Source organism: Spea bombifrons, chromosome 5 (genome assembly GCF_027358695.1).
Source record: "Spea bombifrons isolate aSpeBom1 chromosome 5, aSpeBom1.2.pri, whole genome shotgun sequence".
Taxonomy (NCBI): domain Eukaryota; kingdom Metazoa; phylum Chordata; class Amphibia; order Anura; family Pelobatidae; genus Spea; species Spea bombifrons.
This window is the reverse complement of record NC_071091.1, coordinates 92,223,039-92,244,572: the sequence shown is the minus strand read 5'-3', so window position 1 is coordinate 92,244,572 and position 21,534 is coordinate 92,223,039. Positions and strand designations below refer to the sequence as shown.

General features: G+C 40.2%; 1 protein-coding gene across 2 annotated transcripts in view; it reads right to left on the bottom strand.

Annotated features, from left to right (window-relative positions):
- The window catches only part of RALYL (RALY RNA binding protein like), a 250,074-nt gene that overhangs the window by 82,559 nt on the left and 145,981 nt on the right, over positions 1-21,534 (bottom strand). The window lies entirely within an intron of this gene.

The following is a 21,534-nucleotide window of genomic DNA, read 5'->3' as shown; positions in this document are numbered from 1 at the left end:
TGCAACACTTAACGAGTGTTTTAAAATTGATTTATATGTTTCTTTTCTTGCATACACTTTTACACTAAGGAATAGACCTTCATTGATTTTTCCAATTTGTATTTCCCTTCTGAGAAAAAGGAAATAAAGGGATAATGTTTTTGAGATCAGCATGATTATCCCTCTTCATTATGCTGTATCTGTGTGTATATACGGTATATATGTTATATATATATAGCTTTAATAGATGTACTAGATTCTACAAGAAGTATAGTTGTATCCGAAGTGTACAGTAGTCATACAAACATTGTGGTCAGGGAACAATAGGTATGCATATATTTGGAATGGAGGTCCCAGACCATTAAGCTTACAGTTATCCCCCCCCCCCCCTACTTTTATCTTGCTGATTGTGATATATATTAGACTGGCTAATTTTGCCACAGATATGTGCTATCCTGAAGTGTCCAAAACAATTACCCTGACTTTAAAAAATACAAAACGCAGATTGTCTTAATAGAAAATATATGTCTGATAACACCTGCGTTGATTATAGTTTCTGTTTAAAATACTAGCTTTTTAAAGGTAATATATAAACTCATTGTATGATGTGGCAATAACACTTTTATATTTTAGGTGAGAAACTGCGCTCTGTTACTCTACCTAATAAACCTTATGAGTCCAGCCATAGATCAGTGCAGCAAGAAGAATACAATCAGCTCCTTAAAGCCTCCCAAGATCCATAAAGCCTCAAAGTGGAGGCAAACTGCATATTCAAGTGTGTGTTGCATACATTATTAGAATGTTGTTGTTTGACACTACATTATTATAAATAACTGGACATGTGTGTTACATTTTACATTCCTTAGTGTCTATTTCATTAATTTGAAATCTTGGGATAGAGATGCCCCCCTTCATGTTTTTTGCCTTGCCCAGGAATACTGCTGATTGCTTCTGCCTTTGTTCTTGGTCTTTTGTTGCCTACATCGTTTACTGATGTGTCTTTCATGTGTTTCTTTATTTTCTTCCACTATCTTATGTGTAATATATTTTTTCTCTTTATGCAAATGTCTGTCATTTGTTCTCTTCTTTACAGATTATTGTTTTTCTTCTAGTTGATTGTTATTCTCCTCCTATAGATATTCTCCTTATTCTATTTATATCTTTCTTTTCTGTCCAGGGTTTTTTTTTCTCCACCTTTATCATTGTTTTCCCCAACCACTATCTCTCTTTTTTCACCTCTGCTGTCATTCCGTCTTATACTGTCTTTTGGAATTCTCTCTTTTCTGTCTCTAGCCATCTACGGTTTCTTTGCTAAAGAAGGGTTTTTACTCAAAAATAGAATGTAAAACCATTTCTGTATCCTGCTGAGAACATGTAAGGTAAATGGTCTAAAAAGGCATTAAAATAGAAAGGAAGTGTGTCGGTGTCAGCATCTTGTTTGTGTAATATGGGTCCATTCTCTGTGTGCTTTGTATTAAGTAACAATTTAACATCTTTACAGGGTTTCTATTGTATTACGTGGAGTTTTAAACAAGAAATATAGAATCACAGATCCCTGAATTGTGTCCATTATTAACTGCTTATTAACTGGCACATTAAGTGTATACATTTCCCACAGAAACTAGAACGATAGCTTTGGTTACCAGTTACTCTTTATTATTATGCATCATTAACCAAACCCTAAAGCATAATCTAGGTTTCCACTGGCTGATATAAAACAGATAATGGTCAAGCTAAGGTAAAAAATATATTTATTGTATTCAGAAAACCATGTACACAGCACAGATGTGCCGTGTTACTGGTAAATCTAAAATACACTACATTTATGAACATATAAACGTAGATCACAAAACATCATAGCACGTATTTTCTACATAAGAGAAACAGTATTTTCTAAATAAGAGTTACCACAGTCAACATTTATAACCTGAGAACCTTTATCAACATGTTTAGGTCTATTCAAGGGCTTAATACATGAATACAATGTGCTGTGGTAGGAGCATTTGGTTCATTGTTTTGTGTTTGATCGTTTTGAGTTTATTGTTCTAAAATAAGGCATCATTTTTTCTTCATTGTTTTGTGATCTTTTACCATAAGCTTTAATTCAGGATCCATATTAAAGAGGAAAACAATCAGTACTTTTCTTTATTAACCTCAAAAGCAATACTCTTCATCCAACAAAACTTTTCACGTGAAAACTGTGACGCATTACGACCTAACAACAGTGTAATGCCGTTTATAGTTGCTTTCTTTTCATATTCACAATGCATAAAGATAAATCACATAAAGGTAGGGGGAAGAATTTCCAAGAAATGAACAGTTCTTGGAACAAAGAAACTCACAATTCAGTATTGTTAAAAGTGAATGAGTAACACCAACGTTTCAGATTCCACTGGGTGGAATATGTGGGATATTTGTGTTTAGCCTACCATTTTACCCTCTTTATACCAACATTTCAGGTGTGGTGCTGTAATAAAGCATCACTTTTATTGATCCAGTCCAGTGTTATTTGGTAGGCTTCTTATTTTTGAAGGAAGATCACCTTGTTTTATCAACCTCTTCAATCTATGTTAACATTTATGGATTGGTCCTTGAGCCCGGACCTTGACCATGATCAAGACTAATGGTTGTACTATCTGAAAACCCAAAACACAACATGTCTTGTTCCCACCCTATCCCTTTTATTTACAACTCAATAGTTGAAAGAGACATCAGTAAAGTTTGCCACCTGCCACCACCATTTTGTATTAGATACTTATAACACTTGTTTCAATAATCCTCATTTTCTCCAAAAGGTCAAGTAATATTTTGCTGAGTTTTCATTTTCATAAACACATTATATTGTTTTTCATCTTTTACTCCTGTGAGACCCATGCATAGGTTGTTGTCATAAAATATTGCTGCGATTGCTGCTAAATTATAATGGGCATACTTTACTATCTCATAAATCATTGTTAAATTGTATGTATTGATGCAAATGATTTGTGTGCTTTTACATCCTGCATAAAATTGCCTTAGTCCTAAACCTTAAGTTGCAGTTTTTGTTGCAAATCATACATTTGCCAGGGAAAGCATGGTAGTGAAGCCCGTGATTATAATAATGGTATAGTATGAATCTGAATACTTTCCACATTCCAAGGTTACTCTTTACTTTCTCTATGAAACATCGTTTTCTGCCTCCTGGGTTTTTGTGATGATACAATTTAATCTGATCTGCAACAGTAGAAAGTGTTCTACATCAAAAGGCAGAAGCCCTTGTAGAAAAGGCACAGAAACAACACATAAGATCAGCCTTAAAAACAAAATCGCCGCAGATAGCTGCCTGCTTATTTCTCCTCTGAGAGAATAGACGGGACATCGCTCCATTCATATATTGATCACTTCAGCTATAAAAAATATAATTCCAGATCCTTATGGTAACTCATATTTGCTCTGTGTGATGATTTTCCAGGCTGGACTGTCCCAGGCCATACAAGACTTAAGCCTTCACTTAACATCTGTCATGTCTGGTAGCTATGATACAATTTTCCCTTTCCTTTATGCTCTAAATTCTTAGCACATGCTAGCACATGTGAGTGGTTAATGTTTTATTAGAAGTTTGCACCTCAAATATTCAAGAGGCTTGAATGTAAATTCTCACCAAAATGATGGTTGTATTGGCCTGCCCAAGAGTGTCCTATCTCTTGTTCTTCTTCTCTCCACCTCATTGTTGGCAAAATCACATAATCAACTACTTATAAAGTGAATCTCTTGATACATGGTGATTCACTGCCAGTAGCACAAAAAACATGTTCTGTAGCAAAAACCCTCAAGTAAAAGCAGAACAGTGGTACCGCTACATAGGACAGATGCACAGTGTCTCAAAATCAAGTCTGTCCTTAGAAAAACATCGCAGTTGAGAGGTATGCTGCACACTACTACTACTTCTACACTAAAATCACTTCATGAAACACTGTGACGTCACTGCCAGCAACATAGCAATTCATTAGTTAACTAAATTTTCATACTTATTATGCCTGGCTTACTAACTGAAAGAACAAAAACAACATGCTTCAGTGAATCAATTAAACTCCCCTTATATACCACCCCACACGATAACGGCTGAACCAACAGCCACTGAACTTAAGAGTTTGATGTAAGGTACACATTTCTCATTACAACCAGTTTGCAAGTAATTACTTCACCTCAACCAGAATATGTTTCTGCTCCTCACTGGCTAAAAATCTGCATTTAAGAAAGGATTGTTATATGGTAAAATTTTATTTTCGTAAAGTTTCTGTTTTCACAGTATTGAGTCAGTATGTGTTTCATTTTGTTACATTAGGCAAACCAATTCTAGAATTGCATTTTATTTATACAAACCCTTGTATTTATGCAAATATCATAATTCCTCCTAAATTCACTTTACTAGGCTATGCAGTTCCATTTACAAATGGGTTACTAGGTAATCTTTTTACTAGGTAATCTCAATTTGATACTGATCCTAATACATTTGAACTCTTTGCACAACTATTTGGAATTTTTTTGCTTTACTAGCCTTTATGTATGAGCACTAACCCTGGTCAATTAACCATAATGTGCTCCGTATAAAACAACCATATATATAAGGCAAACTTGCCTTTACACACCCTACGTCATAAGCCTCACACGTCCCTTGCTTATTTCAGGGTTAGTAGGGTTTAGCTGCCTTCATCTTATTAGATAGAAAAATAAAGGCTCCAGGCACTCAAGAGTTCCAACGTCAGGCAGATTTATTGGGACAAAAAAACAACATTTCAACCTCAGAATGAGGTCTTTTTCAAGTTGAGGTCGAAACATTGTTTTTTGTCCCAATAAATCTTCCTGACATTGGAACTCTTGCCTGGAGCCTTTATTTATCTACTGGATTTACTGGGGAACTGGCCCTTCCTGGCACAGTTAAGCACCATGGTTCTCTTGGAGTGTGTAGATTCCTCATTCTGGTTATTCATCTTATTAGATATCATGTTACACATGTTCATAGTAACATATTGCTCCAATTGGTCTGTATACAGCTTAAGTCACCAATATTATAGACATATATTCCTCTAGGATATTACCGTATTTGCTCGATTATAAGACGAGGTTTTTTCCAGAGCAAATGCTCTGAAAAATACCCCTCGTCTTATAATCGAGGTCGTCTTCTAATCAGACCTCATTCTGCTTCGGCCGTGCTGCTTACCTGGCTTTGATCGCGAGCAGCGTCTCTGCTATTAGCAGCAGGAAACAGGAAGCTAGCACAGTCCTCACATAACTCTACCTCCCCCCTCCTTCCTCTGGGGGCGGGGCCAGAGAAGTTGCTCGCACAGCCGGGCCCCTGCAGAAGTCTGAGAGTGGGAGATCTGCAGTTCAGGTAAGGGGGTGGGGGGTTTGAGTGTGTGTGTATGTGTGATTAATGGAATAAATGAGTATTTAAATGTTTGTGAATGAGTGTGTGTGTGATAGCATGGATGTGTAAGGGGGGTGGGGGTGGTAGCATGGCATAGGGAGGCTGTAATCACACTTCTAACATCCCCAGGTTCCAGCATGTACTGGCTGCCTTGGCTTGATAGGAGTGTGATTGCTGTTAGCAGTATATATATATATATCTCCAGAAATGCATTTTAACCCCCTATATGCCACTCAGCCCCATGATATGCCTTTTAACCACTCTGGCATATAGGGGTATAAGGCATATCATGGGGCAGAGGGGCATATAGGGGGTTAAAAGGCACATCATGGGGCAGAGTGGCAAATAGGGGGGTATAAGGTATCTCTGGGGGCAGAGTGGCAAGCCTGGGGGCAGATGTGCATAACTGGGGGGGCAGGTTGGCAAATAAAAGGAAATAAAAAATATATTTTTCTCAATCATAGCTTTTATTAAATAAGAAAAAATAGTTTACATGAATTAATATTTACTAGTAAAACTTTTTTCCTATAGGGTAGTCTTATATTCAGGCTTTTTGGTTTTTTCCTAAATTAATATTTGATTTTAGGGGGTCGTCTTATAATCAGGGTCGTCTTATAATCGAGCAAATACGGTAATTCACTCGAAAAAAAAAATTACAAACAGATACAAAAAAATTATTGTAAGGCTCCAGTGCCTTGGTCAAAGTACAAAGCTCATCTTCCACAACTATTGAATGAATTCTCTCCCAATCATAAAGGTGGGTACTCACTGAAGGGAAACTGGGCTCAGCTGAGAGCCTGACAAACTCAATGCACCCAATGTCCTCTGGTTTTAATCTATTTTATTCTGTCGCAATCTTCATAAGAACTTGATACTGTTATAATAAAACAGATAAAAAAAATGCCAGGGATATATTTATCTCTGTAGTAAAATGAACCCCTTGAATAATCACATCAGAAGAGGCCAAGTAGAGACCAGAAGGACACAAAATTTATGGAGCTTTAAAAGTCTACCTAAAACCCATGACATGTGTAAGTGCCTTACAGTCAGCCTTTAAACTGATGGAAGAACTTTTAAAGGTTGCATATTTTACAAATATCCAAACTTAATAAACATAAACATCATAACATAAACGAAAGTGGTGCACAGATTGGTGCCGTGTCTCTGGAAAGGTTTTTAAATTGTCGCGAACAGAAATATATTTGTTCAACAAATTACAGTCTGAAAAGGAAAGCAGATTTTTTCCAATGATATGTAGAGCTAATTTTCTATAGCTGACATTTGTTTTGAGTACAGAGCGCGACATGATGTAGAACAAAATCCTGCCAACTGCGCTGGTCTTGGGAGAAAAAAAACAATCTAGTTGGGGCTGGTGGTAATTTTTAATGGACCAAAATAATGATTCTTCGTAGATGCAATACAGAGATTACCATTTCATGGAGATATAATGGTTTTTATAAAAACTCTGCAATGCGGTAATAAAAAGGTTATTTCGGTCCTCTGGAATACAATTTTAAGCACAAATATGACCATCGGTTCTTTATATAAATATGTGAAAATATAATTTAATAAACTATACCACAACACAACAATTATACAACAAATTATTTGCTTAAACGGACACTTATGTGGCTCATTAAAAATCTATTATAATTATATAAAATGTTACTCAATTATTTTTTTATGTATAAAATATTTATTTCTCCATCCAGATGATAAGTATCCAAAACTGTGTGCAATGGATCAGCAGCTAAGTAAAAATGGTTGTAGTTGTCACGTTCTGCCCTGGCTGCGGAGCTGCATTTCTGTCTTGCTTTAGTTTCTCTGCTTTGCTTTGATCCATTCCTGGATTTCCTTTTGCTTTGTTCTATTTTCCATTCCTTGCTTCTGCTCCGGCCCTTTGCTTCAGCTTTGCTTCCTTTATTAGGTGTGCCCCACCTGTGTTCTGTTTGTCTCAGTCTGCAGTCTAAGGTATGTCTCTGTGCTGTGTTTTGATTACATGTCTGGTTTGTTCCGTATCTATGTCTTGCAGGGATTAGCGTTAGGACCCACCGTCATTGGAGTACTTTGGCGTAGTGGTGGGCTAAGCATACTATGGCCATATCATGTGACGAAATCTCCAATAGTTATCTTGTAGTCCTAGGCTAGTGTCTGTATTCATGTTTGTGTGTCTTTTATGTACCTTTGCCCTTCTTCCTTGAATCATCTGAGGATTCCGGTTCCTCTCTCCTCTCCCCATGTCCCAGTTAAGATTTCCTATCCTTGCTTAAAGGAAGAAGCGTCCGAGGATTCCGGCTCCTCACTCCTTCCCCTGTGTTCCTTGCCTTCTTCCCTGTCCTTTGTTGTGCCCTGTACCATGTATGTCTTGTCAGGTTATGTTTATTCCTTGTCTTGTGCCTGTTTATACTTTATGCTATTCATGTCATGTTTCTAGCCACTTCTCATGTATATCCTATATCATGTTTCTTGCCTGGTCTCCCTTTCCTCTGCTGTGTTAAGTGTCTGCTACATTAACCCTTTGCTTAGCTTTCATTCTCCCAGCCTGCAGCATCCTGCTCGTGATCCATGTGCTATGCTTCATGCCTGCTCCAGGGTGCCTGCAGGATTCGTTTTGTCTTGGACTACATCTGCTGCCATATCAGGGCGCTGGTGTTAGGCTGCACTTCCTAGGTGCTCAACGCCTGGGCGAGTGTGGTCACCCTGCACCAGGCCCTGCCCCAGACTCCGCTACTGCATCGTGACTCCTGCAAACAACCATCGGGCGCGCTGGGTCCTTCCAGTTACCAGCTTGGACCCAGTCCGTGACACATGGCCGCAGGTAAACGGCCAGGAGTTCGCGGAGTGGAGTTTGCAGCGTCAGCCCTTCCAGTGGGCCTCCGTACCCGTCAGCCCTTCCAGTGGGCCTCCGTACCCGTCAGCCCTTCCAGTGGGCCTCCGTACCCGTCAGCCCTTCCAGTGGGCCTCCGTACCCGTCAGCCCTTCCAGTGGGCCTCCGTACCCGTCAGCCCTTCCAGTGGGCCTCCGTACCCGCTTGCCTGAGCCTGTTCCTGCCTGAGCCTGTGCCTGTTCCTGCCTGAGCCTGTGTCCGTTCCCGTACCCGTGCCTGAGCCTGTACGCATGCATGATCCACTACCTGAGCTTATGCCGGTACCCTTGCATGAACCAGTACCTGTGCCTGGCCCGGTGGTACTCTGTTCTCGTCCGCCCTGCAAGAGGGCTTCTAGCCATGCCGTGTGCCCTGGAAGAGGGCTTCTAGTCGTGTGCCCCGCAAGAGGGCTTCTAGCCATGCCGTGTGCCCTGGAAGAGGGCTTCTAGTCGTGTGCCCCGCAAGAGGGCTTCTCCTTGTTCCAGTACCTGCCTTGTTCCTGAGTTGCGGCCAGCGCCCCAGTAAGTGGACTCCTAAGTTGAGTACCCTGTAAGTGGGCAACCTGCCGTGTACCCTGAAAGAGGGTTTCCTGAGTTGCGGCCAACGCCCCAGTAAGTGGACTCCTAAGTTGAGTACCCTGTAAGTGGGCAACCTGCCGTGTACCCTGAAAGAGGGTTTCCTGAGTTGCGGCCAACGCCCCAGTAAGTGGACTCCTAAGTCGAGTACCCTGTAAGTGGGCAACCTGCCGTGTACCCTGAAAGAGGGTTTCCTGAGTTGCGGCCAGCGCCCCACTGTGGACTCCCAGGATGAGTGCCTGCATCCAGGCTACCCTGGTAGAGTACCCTGTAAGTGGGCAACCTGTTGTCTGAACCTGAACCCGTGCCTGTGCCTGAACCCGTGCCTGTGCCTGAACCTGTGCCTGAACCCGTCCCTATGCCTGAACCGTCCCTATGCCTGAACCCGTGCCTGAACCCGTGCCTGACCCTGAACCTGTACCAGTCGTGTCTGCCCAGCAAGTGGGTTACCTGCCGTGTCTGCCCAGCAAGTGGGTTACCTGCCGTGTCTGCCTTGTCAAGTGGCTTATCTACCTTGCCTTCGTTTGGACTAAATGTCAGCTAGAGTCAACTTCCTCAATCCTGTTCAGACATTCTGATTCCTGTTTTTGGAGGAGATTGGTCTACTAGCGGCAGTGCTGGTCATCGAAGGACTCCTACGTTTTTCAGACTCCGTAAGCTGGTTCCTGGGTTGACTTGTGTCTTCTGTTCTTCCGTTAGAAGCGGGCTTTCCTTCTGTTGATGTTTCTGTTCGCGTCCGGAGGCCGCTCTTTCGGAGGGGGATTGTGTCACGTTCTGCCCTGGCTGCGGAGCTGCATTTCTGTCTTGCTTTAGTTTCTCTGCTTTGCTTTGATCCATTCCTGGATTTCCTTTTGCTTTGTTCTATTTTCCATTCCTTGCTTCTGCTCCGGCCCTTTGCTTCAGCTTTGCTTCCTTTATTAGGTGTGCCCCACCTATGTGTTCTGTTTGTCTCAGTCTGCAGTCTAAGGTATGTCTCTGTGCTGTGTTTTGATTACATGTCTGGTTTGTTCCGTATCTATGTCTTGCAGGGATTAGCGTTAGGACCCACCGTCATTGGAGTACTTTGGCGTAGTGGTGGGCTAAGCATACTATGGCCATATCATGTGACGAAATCTCCAATAGTTATCTTGTAGTCCTAGGCTAGTGTCTGTATTCATGTTTGTGTGTCTTTTATGTACCTTTGCCCTTCTTCCTTGAATCATCTGAGGATTCCGGTTCCTCTCTCCTCTCCCCATGTCCCAGTTAAGATTTCCTATCCTTGCTTAAAGGAAGAAGCGTCCGAGGATTCCGGCTCCTCACTCCTTCCCCTGTGTTCCTTGCCTTCTTCCCTGTCCTTTGTTGTGCCCTGTACCATGTATGTCTTGTCAGGTTATGTTTATTCCTTGTCTTGTGCCTGTTTATACTTTATGCTATTCATGTCATGTTTCTAGCCACTTCTCATGTATATCCTATATCATGTTTCTTGCCTGGTCTCCCTTTCCTCTGCTGTGTTAAGTGTCTGCTACATTAACCCTTTGCTTAGCTTTCATTCTCCCAGCCTGCAGCATCCTGCTCGTGATCCATGTGCTATGCTTCATGCCTGCTCCAGGGTGCCTGCAGGATTCGTTTTGTCTTGGACTACATCTGCTGCCATATCAGGGCGCTGGTGTTAGGCTGCACTTCCTAGGTGCTCAACGCCTGGGCGAGTGTGGTCACCCTGCACCAGGCCCTGCCCCAGACTCCGCTACTGCATCGTGACTCCTGCAAACAACCATCGGGCGCGCTGGGTCCTTCCAGTTACCAGCTTGGACCCAGTCCGTGACAGTAGTAAAGAAAAGGCTGGGAAAGTACACACTCGGGATCATTTTCTTCCTATGGTGTTTCTAAAAAAGTGCCAATCTAAACAAATGCTTAGCTAAAGCTATTAGAAATGTAGTCATCACTGATGTCACAAAAGTAAATATAACTTAAATAATACATACTGATGCAAGAAATACATGGCAGCTGTTTGAAATTCTGCCAGTAACCTGTTATTGTAAAATGTTTGGTACAACAATAATCATGTATTGAGTCCGGAATTCTTGTAATTACAAATTTTTATTTTCATATGACAATCTCTTTTGGGTCTATTCACTTAACTACAAGTGGTTGTAAGTGAGCTTGCAGCAGAGCATTTGCCCAACTGATGTTTGTATGCACAAAAGATAAAAACGGATATGCTAAACTCCAGGAAATTCTAGTGGCTTTAAATTTAGTTTAACCCTCTCCTTATCCCACTTGGAATAGAATGGATGGTGAGTGGGATAAACTTTCCTGCATTAGTTAATCTGCAAGTTTTTTTGTGAGGTTAGCATGCAAGGACATAAACCTCAAGGTGTTAATACAGTTTGTTTTATAAATGCATTTTTAGCTTTTCCTAGCTGTTTTATCTTAACATTATTGTTATTTAGGACGGTAGAACACCTCCAAACATTCTCAGCTCTTAGAAAGAAGGGACATCAGGGAACAAATGAGGGGCATCAGGATTTTGCTCTATGTAAAGCAGTCAGTTTCTGCCACCAGTTTGGATGTATCTCCCTAGAAAGAACATAGTTGCCAACATTTGGAAAAAAAAATTCACTTTGCCGCACACCTATCATTTGAGAAAATGTACCACACCCACTTCAAAGCACCACCCACTCTGCCCAACCCACACAATTAGCATAATTTAGTCCCCGCGGCGGCGCCCCCTGGAGTGTGGCGCCCTGTGCAGTCGCACAGGTCGCACACCCCAAAGGCCGGCCCTGCTAATATTATATGGTTATCCAGATGCAGACAGTGGTACTTCATGACTCCCATTGCCAGGGCCGGCCCAAGACTTAATGCCGCCTGGGGCGAAGTTTAAAATGTCTCCTCCCTGCCAACGTCGGGGGGGGCGGCATTTTAAACTTTGCCGACGCCATTATCTACCCTCCTCCTTTGTACTTACCATTAAACAGTCCTGCGGCGAGTCTCCCTGCTCTGCCACGGTGCCGGCTTGTAATGCTGAGCGCCGGAAATTGACGTTACTTCCGGCGCTCAGCATTACAAGCCGGCACTGAGACCGAGCTAGAGGGCTCACAGAGGAGAGAGAGGGGCGGCGAGCCGGTAAGCGAAAACCACTCTCCTCCGCTTCAAAAAAAAAAAAAAGGGGCAAAGTGCCGTCCCTTCAAAAGTGGCGCCTGGGGCAATTGCCCCATTCGGCTCCATTGTAGGGCCGGCCCTGCCCATTGCTATATAATGAGCGAGACATTGACGATGGTATACCATAACTCCCATCACACTGTCTCACGTTCTCTCACTCATGCTGTCTAGCACTCTTAATTATGCTCTCTCATACTCATTCACACTCTTTCATACTCTGACTCATGCTCTTTCAAACTCTCATACTCTCTCACTCTCTCTCACTCATGGTACACTCTCGCTCATGGTCATTCACACTCTCGCTCACTCTTATTCATACTCTCTTATACTCATTCACTCTCACGCTCTCTCACTCTCATTCACACTCACTTAATCATACTCCCTTAAGCTCGCTCACACTCTCTCTCATGGCCTCTCACACTCTCCTCACTATCACACTCTAACTCACTCTATCACTCTCCCACACTCACTCTCTCTTACTCACATTCTCTCAAGCATTCTCTCACACGTTCACTCACTTTCTCACACTCTCATACTTTCAGAGAGTCTAAGAGGAGGTGCCGTTTTCTGCCAGTGATTGGCTCCTTCAAGTAGTGAAGACTGTTATGTAAATTGGACACTGGAGGAGGTGGTGCACTGCACATCACTGGCTGTAGTGTTCTAACAATTTAAATGCTGCATGGAGCACTGGAATTATATTCTTGCAGTATAGTACAGCACCATCAGGCTTGAAAATATCTGTAATGTTATCTGAGTTTGCATACAGTTATTCTGAGAATTAGTACCAAAGGGAGCGCATGACACATTTGACTAAATAAAACTTGCTTGATTGTTATGATTGCCAATAACACTTGATTTATCAGCTTCCTGGGCACCACTGGTTGCACACCTGCGGGACAGATTTTGCATCTTGTTTTCATACAAATAGCTGGCGCTTCTGGCATTATTCTTATTTTTAATAACCTTTTACAAATTTGGCACCTGTATTTTGTGTTTGTGGTTTGGTTTTCTTTTGGTTTATCCAGCATGTTAGCTGCAGCAATCATTGAGCCCCTGGCGTGCTTTCAATGTCCCCGCTCTACATTCATGGTGCTATCAGTTCCACTTCATGGATAAGTGGTATGCTGTACTTACTGAATGTTCTTTTAAGTTAATGGACTTCATTGTTGGCTATAAAATCAATATAGATGATTGCTCTGCAATAAGAAGTTAAAGTTTACCAAAGCAAGAAGCTTTTTTTTAACAACATTTTTGGAAATGGCTGGATTTGAAACTAAAATTCAGAATTTGCATAGGATATTGTGTTGTATTTAATTGTATTGTATTTATTTAATTGAAAACCAAACAGTTAATTTTACAACTACACATATTAATGTTTCTTTTTAAAAAATCCATCAATTTGGTGGCTTCTGATACTAATACACTCTGTGTAAAACATAGCACTAATGGGAATGGGGGAATGGGAAAACAGGTTACTTTATATAGCATATGGTTTCTACACCAATAAAAGAGATTCTACCTCAAATCACATAATAGCCGACTTTTTCCTTTGGAACTTTATAATTAAGTTAGTTAGAGGTTAGGAGAAGGCATGTGTTTGACCATAGATTATATATATATATATATATATATATATATATAGATATAAACAATTATAACAACCCAAAACTAATAAATAAAGCATTACACCTGGAATTGAAAGATAATATTATATATAAAATATAATACAATGTCCAATAAATAAATAATTGATAGACATTGCAGAAACAAATTAAAAAAATAAGAAAATATGAAAACCATTTTTTCCTGAGCGATAACCGACTTTAACTAACAATATCGACTAATCTTAGTAAATGTGTATGCGCATTACAATTTATACTTTGTATGTGGCAGGTGGCCATTACCTCAGACTCTACTAGGAATCTTTAGGGGTAGACTGTATGTGTTAGATTCTGATTTTTACATTCTTCTTTTTTCAGAAGTTCGGCACTGAAAAAATGAGCAAACGTGCCAATGGCACTGATGCATTAATAAAAAGTGACCGAGGGGGATTTATGAGATTAGTGTGTCAATAACAGAAATTATTAGAGAGTGGGGGTCATTATGAATTTGATACATTTTTGCTCATGCTCTTTGATAAAGTTAACCGTCTAAAATGAATGATGTCATCTATGTTGTGTTATAAAGCTGAATATGAATGCACTCATTTACCTTATCCCGAAATTGATAACACTGTTTCTGCCCACTACAAATATATTTTTAATATTTAGCTATGAATTATGGAAAGCAATCTGTCCTCCTTTTCCCAAAGAATCCGCTGGTATTGGTCCTTCAGAATGCAAAATATTTAATTGACAACATAGCTACAATTTACTGTTTATTCAGTAAGCCCTGGGTGTAGAATTTGTCACAAATATAGAATAATGGATTCCATTAAAATGCATCCCGTTGCACCTTTCATTTTTAATGAGTCAACCGCTTTCAGTTTAAAAAAAAATCATCACTATTTATTTTTTACCATTGGAATATTTTTTTTACTCAGGCTTTTTTGTATGCACAGAACATAAAACATAAGAAATATACCTAAATGTTTTTGTTGCTAAGCAATGTAACCTCGGCTAATTTGTTCCACTGAATTCTCAAAGCACATTATGATCTTCTCAAGAAGCAATTTCTGATTATTTAACATACTTTACTAGAGCTGTTTTTAATATTAAAATATAACTACTCGCTATGCGTCTTCCTATTGTACAGCACTGTGGAATATGATGGTGCTATAGTCAATAAATAATAAAACTATAGCTACAGTTGGGTAAAAGAGACATACATGAAGTGAATTATGATTATATTTTTTTTTTTTTTTAATTTGTTTATTGTTTTTTAGTATATAAAAAAGGGAACATACAATAACACACAAATCATACAAAGTTTGGAAATATATGCAATTTAAAAAAGCATACAGAAACGTACAAGATGTAAAAGATGTACAGAGACAAAATTTTCATCTCTTTGTATCTTAATTTGATAATTGTACGGTAAGGTACCAGGTAATACATCATACCAAACAAAACCATTCACTACACTGACGAGGACACATCTACGTACATGTTGCGGCAGACTGGAACGGCAGGACGTGGACATCCATAACTATATGTAAATAGGTTAGTTTCAAGACACTATACCCATTGGGGTCTTTCACAGTAGACAAATAAATATGAGTTAATGTGTAAAAATCAAAAATCAAAAGAGATCAAATACAACAATAATATATGTGTATAATGCCAAAAGAGAAATAATTACTTGGATAAGGAGTCAAAATTATCTAAACAAGGCTCTTCCATGTACTTCAGCCATGGAGACCATACATGATTATATTTAGAGATCTTTTGGTTTTTTATAAAAAAATATTTTTCCATCTTTGCCTGGTGATTTATTTGCTCGATTATTTCCTTCCAAATAGGAGGTTCAACTCTCCTCCAAGCTCTCGCTATACATAGTTTGATAGCCAATAAAATATTGACTGTTAATAATTTTTGTGCATTCTCTGGGAAAGGAAGGGACAAATGAAAAAGCCAAGTATATGAATGAATAACAAATTTACATCTAAATATATGAGAAAAAAGTTTCTCAACTTGCGTCTTGATATTTCCCAGCTTAGAACAGGCCCACCATATATGAAGTTGAGTCCCCTCCTCATGTCCACACCTCCAACATAGATTAGAATATAAATTGGAGAACTTATTTAGGCGGGAGGGAACTAGGTACCAACGATAAAGAAGCTTGAAAAACATCTCTTGAATATTAATCGCGTGTACCGCGTTCCTGACTTGTGACCAAACCTCAACCCATTTTTCAATAGAGAAATTAACATTGCAATCATTTTGCCATTTGCAAAATGGCAAATTATGATTATATTTTATCAATAAAGGACAAGGCAAGTGTGTCAAATTGGTATAAACCGATCTTTAATTCACCGGGTATTTTCTCACACTTATTAAAATGTCGTGATAAGGCGTGTGATGCAATATGTGGGCAGCATTATGATGTTACATCTTGCCCCACATGCACAGTGGTTTCTCAGCTTAAGTTCTTCCCACTCTTCTGCTCAGATCAAGCATCATGAATTCAAAGCTACAGTATTGATAAGTGGAATACAGCAGAAACCTAATACAAAAGTCCAAATTCAAAATTGATGACAGCTTTGTGGTCTTAGTCCTAGGGAAATAAACAAGAAGTAAGGAGTCTGACAAAGGTTACGGTTACAAGAACAACAAATGCAATATGTTTAAATTCAGTTATGAGACCTCAGATCCCCGTTGTCTCACATCTAAAACCCTTTCCCCTCCTGCCACTTTTTGCTTTCCCTTTTCCAGAAGCTCACATCTCTTTTCTGCAGAACTATTTGAGCATTTTTTAGACTTGCATTCATTCATTCATTCCCAGCAGTGTAGTTGATGGTGCAGAAACTAATAGGTTATACTCTATATGGACAAAAGTATTGGGACACCTGACCATTACACCAACAAGGACTTTGATGATGTCTAAATACATTCTATATACATTTGCAGCTCCCTTCCAGTTCATCCAAAAGGTGTTCGATGGGGTTTAGGTCAGGGCTCTGTGAGGGCCAGCCAAGTTCTTCCAAACCAAACTCATCCAACCATGTCTTTATGGACCTTACTTTGTGCACTTGGGCACATTCATGCTGGAATAGAAAATGGTCTTCCCAAAACTGTTCCCATGTTGGAAGCATAACATTGTCCCAGATTGGTATGCTGAAGCATTAAGAGTTTCCTTCACTGAGCCTATCCCAAACCCTGATTTTGATAACTAAGAGGTGTGTCCCAATACTTAGGTGCACAAAGCAAGGTCCATAAAGACATGGTTGGATGAGTTTGGTGTTGAAGAACACAGAGCCCTGAGCTCAAACCCATTGAACACCTTTAGGATGAATTGGAACAGAGATTGCAAGCTAGGCTTTCTCATGCGACATCAGCACCTGACCTCACAAATGCTCTACTTGTGGAAAGCCTTCCTAGAAGAGTTTTTATAGTTGTTATAGTTGCAAAGGACTAATTTCATATTAATGTCTATGTATTTAGAATGCGATCAAAGTCCCTCTTGGTGTAATGCTCAGGTGTCCAGATACTTTTCTCTATGACTTACCCCTCATGGTTCTCTTGTAAAGCAATTATTATAATGACCTATGCAACAATCATATGTAAAGTGTTGCCCTGCAGTGGCAAGTAGCAAGCCACCCGTTACACTGGGCCTTTGTGCCTATGTGTAAGTAAGTGTCAGTCTGTTAGTCTGTTATGGTGGGGAGAGGTAGCCAGGGAACCAATCGGCTTTACATGCTCCCGGGTCAGAACGTGCCAGTCCTTCCCCGGTATAACCTCACAGAAAAGCATTCATTTTCATTATACACCCCACGTGCTGCAGGGCAGCAGTTTATACATGCTGTGTCCTGGGAAAATCGCTGAATGGGATCTCCCTATGTTAATGTCACTGTGCCCATTTACGTAAAATAACCTTTATGCAATTGTTTCTATATTAAAAAATACATTTTAAGTATAAATGGTATTCTGGTGCCATCTGGTGGAAACATTTAGCTTATGAATTTCAGGTAATACTGGTTTGCATGCTCCTTCAGTCTGTGGGCTAACATAATTTTGGGCACCACAACGTATTACTAAATGACTTATGTTTTTGTATAACAAAGGTAATCATTTTGAGATTTTCAGATGTTATCACTTAAAAAAAAACTCAAATTAAATTTTATAGATATTCTTAATATTACTTTTCTTTATATGTTATGTAGATGTACACTGATCAGCCATAACATTATGGCCACCTGCCTAATATTGTATAGATCCCACTTTTGCCACCAAAACAGCCCTGACACGTCGAGGCATGAACTCCACTAGATGTCTAATAGCGTTCTGTGGTATCTGGAACCAAGACGTTAGCAGCAGAGTTAAGTTAAGTCCTGAAAGTTGCGAGGTGGGGCCTCCATGGATGCACCCTGGTGCCACGTGTTGTCCAGGAAAGCGACGCACACTCACCCTCCATCCACAGGGTCAGCATGGGCACCCTGACTGTTCTGGGGCTATTCAGCCCCACATGTAACAAACTGTGATGCACTTCGTGTTCTAAAAACTTTCTTTCAGAACCAGCATTAACTTTTTACAGCAATTTGAGCTACTGTAGCTAATCTGTTGGATTTGAACACACTGGCCAGCCTCCCCCCACCACGTGCATTATTGAGCCCTGGCCGCCCATGACTCTGTCGCCAGTTCACCTCTTTTCACCTCTTTTGATAGGTACTGACCTCCCCAGAGCGGGAACACCTCAAAAGAGCAGCAGTTTTGCAGATGCTCTGACCCAGTCAGCTAGCCATCACAATTTAAGGACGAAATGTTCACTTACTGTCTATGCCACCCACTGACAGGTGCAATGATAACAAGATTAGCAGTGTTATTCACTTCATCTGTCAGTGCTCATAATGTTATGGCTGATCGGTGTAATTTAACCATTAAATAAGTGTATTTGCCAAAAGAACTTAAAATATTGCAACAGAAAAGCTATAAAAAAATTCCATTAAAAAACATAGCTGCATGCAGTGAGCAAAGGAGGAAAGAGATGTGATAGAGATTTAAATACTTAAAGGGAATTAAGAAAGTAAAGAAGGGAAGTTTATTTCAGAAGAGAAATTCTAGAAAAAGAGAATACCCAAAAAATAAAGGGTCAGAGTTTTACATGTGATATAATGAAGTTTTATTTTACTGAGAGGGTGGTAGATAAATGCCCTCTTATCAGAAGCGGTAGAGGCAAATACAGTGACAGAATTTAAACATGTATGGGATAGCCATAAACCCAATCAGCGCACCCCCAATCAGCGCGAGGACAAGCTTGGGTCAAAGATGGCACAGACATGTTTGAGTGAATAGACATGCGCAATTACATTTTTCAACATGGAGTTTTGACATGTTGAAAATTCTGCCCCCATGTCCTATTTGAAATATCTTTCAAGCCGGTTGGTTGAACTAACTCCCATTAAACCATATAACAAGGTATTTAAAAATGCTAGTATTTTAACCCTTTCCATGCACTAATTCTACTACCAGCCTTTGTCAAAGTCTGTGGTATTATTTTTTCACACACATTGAATTTCAGGTATGAATTTACTGGTCCTGGTATATGTCACTGTCAAACAACATCCCCATATGTGTTCAACAACATCTACTGAGTAGAGGGATGTCATCCATGGATGGGTGTCAGTATCCCCAGGGAAGTCCATAGACCATAAAATCAAAACAAGAGGTACATAGACAGGCACAGGAAGGAAACATAGGCTAGATGGTTAACGCGTTTCAGACTAGGAAGTGCTCAATCATAACCTGTGGTCCTTTGTACCTAGTGGATTTCTGCACCGGATCCCATACGCTTCAGCGCCCATTGGGAGAGAGATCACTACACTTCAGGTCTGGAGCTACTCCCAAGTTTGTTTTTTGCTCTATTTCTTGCCTGTGCTATGCTTGTCACCCCAAGTTTATATCTCTGCTCATGCCCAGAACACCTATAGATTGCCCCCAAGAGGAAGGGGGTGGAGACCAGCCCTGAACTGGATCCATCCTCAGCCTGCCTTCGCCAAGGCTCTGAATCCGAGCCTGCTCCATCAAGACTCCAACCTGATCTGGCACCCAGCGGCCTGACAAAGGATTTATCGGGTTGTTTGGGGGCTAAAGGGCCCATATTATAACTCTTTTCACATTTTGCCACCAGCCTTTATCAAAGTTTGAAGTAGAATTTTTTTGGTGGGGGGTTCTACACACATTTTACATTGAGAAAGGTTCATTGAGAGCCGAAACGTTGGACCTTCACCAAGTTAATACATTTTAAAAAAGAAGACCCGCTGAGTGCATCAACTTAATTTGCTGTATATATTACATAGTCACATAGTGATATAGGCTGAAAAAAGACGTGCGTCCATCAAGTTCAGCCTTTTCTATATCTGTTAATTTGTTGCTGTTGATCCAAAAGAAGGCAAAAAAACCCCAGTTTCGCTCTTTGCACTAACCAGGGGAAAAAAATCCTTCTTGACCCCAAAATGGCAGTCAGATTTCTCCTTGGATCAATAAGCTGTTTCCCCATAATTAAAGATTATATCCCTGAATATTATGTTTTTCCAAGTATCCATCCAGTTGCTGTTTAAACGTCTGTACAGACTCCGATAAAACTACCTCTGCAGGCAGAGAATTCCACATCCTTATTGCCCTTACTGTAAAAATCCCTTTCCTCTGCCTTAGACTAAATCTCCTTTCTTCCAGTCTAAACGCGTTACCACGTGTCCTATGCATAGTTCTGTTTATGAACAGATTTCCACACAATGGTTTGTATTGGCCCCAAATATATTTATATAACGTTATCATATCCCCTCTGAGGCACCGGTTTTTTAAACTAAACAGAGTTAAATTAGTTAACCTTTCTTTATAACTATAGTGCTCCATTCCTTTTATTAATTTTGTAGCCCGCCTCTGTACCCTTTCTAGTGCTATGATATCCTGCCTTAGAATAGGTGCCCAAAATTGCACAGCATATTCAAGGTGCGGCCTTACCATTGATTCATACAGAGGCAAAATTATATCTTTATCCCGCGACTTGATGCCTTCTTTTTATGACCATTTTTGAAAATAATAGTCAAAACCTGAAATATGTGGTGTTTGTGCCATCGTGTGGTCAGAGAACAGATGTGCATGGTGTTCATCACTGGATTTTATTTCTTTATTTGTTATATCTTAAACACATGTTCTCCACTACACGCATAGTCTTGGGGTTGTCCTGTTCACCGAGACCTCCTGGGTACTATCATACCTTAATCTCCCCATGGCTAGGAGTGTTTTCAGTTCTGCACTGTATCAATCCTCTGTGATGTATCGTATAATGTACGCTGTCAATGCCCTTGTATTTTTGCTATACTATTTTTGCTCTGAGTTATGCTATTACCCATATTGATGTTCCACGCCCATGGTATCTTTGTACTTGCACGCTATTTACTTGATGCCTTGACACTATGCTTGCTGTGGTATTATGGCATTGTAACTCTGTATCCCATGTACCTTTTTTTGCAATAAAACATGAATTGATTACAGTTAAATCAGCTGGCAATATATGGTTTGTGTATTTGGCCAGTTTGGTCTACAGACTCGGACTGGCTTTCGAGCAAACTAGGCAAATGGCGCCTCACTCATATCTTTAATGCTGCTCATGCTGCAGACCCCATTTGTTAAGTGTGCGACCACTCATAGCTTCACAATGCTGCCATGTATATCCAGCAGGCAGATGCAAATACATGACTTTATTGGCTGCTGTCCGGCCCTGGCTGTATACCAGTATCGGAGTGAGACTTCAGGGTTTGTACTGCATTCCTAAAGCAGTACTCCCTCTTATTAAAAACATTGATTTCTATATAACTAAGCTTCTCATTAAGGTTTTCTCACAAATATTTCAGTGTATGATGCTCTCTACTTAATTAGGGATACTGACACCTAGTATGAAGACATTTT